The sequence below is a fragment of the Mustela putorius genome, unplaced genomic scaffold, assembly GCF_011764305.1.
Source record: "Mustela putorius furo isolate JIRA1106 unplaced genomic scaffold, ASM1176430v1.1 tig00537332_pilon_pilon_pilon, whole genome shotgun sequence".
NCBI classification, from domain to species: Eukaryota; Metazoa; Chordata; class Mammalia; order Carnivora; family Mustelidae; genus Mustela; species Mustela putorius.
The window spans coordinates 48,358-50,757 of NW_025422454.1; the positions used below are offsets into that span (position 1 = coordinate 48,358).

The 2,400-nt window shown below is 36.5% G+C and overlaps 1 pseudogene; it reads left to right on the forward strand.

Annotated features, from left to right (window-relative positions):
• The first annotated feature begins 653 nt into the window (after positions 1-653).
• LOC123390360 lies at positions 654-1,590 on the forward strand (annotated as a pseudogene).
• The last annotated feature ends 810 nt before the right edge of the window (positions 1,591-2,400 follow it).

The following is a 2,400-nucleotide window of genomic DNA, read 5'->3' on the forward strand; positions in this document are numbered from 1 at the left end:
GTGATTCACAGACCTGTACCCCTGGGGATAAAAATATATGTTTATAAAAAATAAAAAAATTAATAAAAAAAATTATTGAAACTCAGAGTCCTCCTACAGAGGCTTTTTATCTTCCACTTTGTAATATGTTTGTATTGTTATAAATGTTTTAGTTTCATTTTCTACCTCCTCCTGAAACTATTTTGTTTGTACATAGTCTGCTAGTGACCACAGTCAAGCTTAACATTTGCTTCTATATCATTTAACAGCAACTTTAATGACTTATACTTGCCTCTTTTAACAAAATGTGTGTTTGGAAGGACCCAGAAAAATATCCTTTATGAGAACTTGTTGTATATTCCTTTATAATTGAAAAAACATTTGGCAACTAATATAATAATTTTTTAAACATTTTTTTTAAATTTACTGATTGAATTGATTTATAAAACATAATGTCAGGATTGAACATAATGTCCTGAAAAATTGACTTATGGAAATCTTCATGAGACTAACCAGAAAAGAAAAAATATATCATATCATATCATATCATATCCATTAAATAGAATTTCATGATGTCAGTGTCATCATCTATATTCTTCATGCACATGTCTGACACTGACTTGTGCAATATGTCTTTTCAGGAGACCCGTTAAGAATTTTTAGAGCACTGGATCATGGAAACTAAGAATAACGTCACTGTGTTTATTCTCTTGGGACTCTCTCAAAACAAGAACATTGAAATCCTCTGCTTTGTATTATTTTTATTTTGCTACATTGCCATTTGGGGTGGGAAACTTGCTCATAATAATTTCTATCACGTGCAGTCCACTAATGAACCAACCCATGTATTTCTTCCTTAATTGCCTCTCACTCTCCGACCTTTGCTACACCTCAACAGTGACACCTAAACTAATGGCTGATTTACTGGCAGAAAGGAAGACCATTTCCTACAGTAACTGCATGACACAGCTTTTTTACCACACATTTATTTGGGAGCGTGTGGAGGTCTTCATCCTCACAGGGATGGCCTATGACCGCTACGTGGCCATCTGTAAGCCCCTGCACTACACTGTCATCATGAGCAGAGAGAGGTGTCACGCAATCATCACAGCCCTGCTGTACTGGGGGCCTTAATCCACTCTGCCAGTCCAGTTCCTCCTCACCATCTTCCTACCCTTCTGTGGCCCCAATGAGATAGATCACTACTTCTGCGACGTGTATCCTTTACTGAAGCTGGCCTGCAGGGACACGGACAGAATTGGTCTCTTGGTCGTTGTTAATTCAGGACTGATTGCTCTGGTGACTTTTGTGATTTTGATGGTGTCCTATTTTCTGATATTATACACCCTTAGGGCTTACCCTGCAGAGAGCCGCTCCAAAGCTCTTTCCACTTGCAGTTCCCATGTCACAGTTGTGGTTCTGTTCTTTGTGCCTGTTCTCTTCGTTTACATTCGGCCCGCCACAACTTTCCCAGAAGACAAAGCGTTTGCTCTTTTCTACACCATCATTGCCCCCATGTTTAACCCTCTGATCTACACACTGAGAAACATGGAAATGAAGAATGTTGTGAAGAAAATGTGGTATCATCATTTGTTTGGGGAAGGGAAGTAACTTATATTAAGAACATTCTAGAATTTCATTTTAGGATACTATCTTGAGCCTTAGAAGTAAGAAGAAATGATATACACAGAGTATATCATGATTGCAAAAGCCAACCACAGGTTGGAGCTCAGAATCTTTAGCATTTCCTCAGACCTCTACTGACTGTATAAATTTATTATTTTTAAGGATTTTTTTGTATTTTTTATTGAAGTATTATTGACATATGACATCCTGTCAACTTCAGGTATACATCACAGTGATTCAATATTTTGTACACTTTGAAATTATCCTCACAATGAGTCTAATTATCATCTGTCACCACACAAAGTTATTATATTATTATTGATGATTGGACAATTTTCAGTTATTTTTTCATTTCATTCTGGTTAGAACCAGATCTAATCTCCTCACATACAAAAAAACAGCCAGTCCCAAGTACTCCTTAATTTGATACTTTTATCTTGAACATGTATGACGTCTTTTTTTTCCCCTTCCCCTTCTCTTGACTCCATTATCACTACAGTGTGAATCCTGTTGGTAGAAAACAATAGGAAACTATCTGGTAGATTAGAAATACAGGTAGATTTTACTTTCCATGATCTCAGAGGAGAGCATATATAGTAGGTTTTTTGAGCTGAGGGGCAATAGGTACATGAGCTATTCAGCATTCATAAACACTCTTCTATATGATATTTGAGCCTAGTCTCTCCCTCTCTCGTCCCTTCCAGAAATGAAACATAATATTCTCAACATTTGGACAAATTTAAGTTTGTGTAAGTTTCTCTTCTAGTTTCAGGTTATAATCCTTCCTGAAAGATC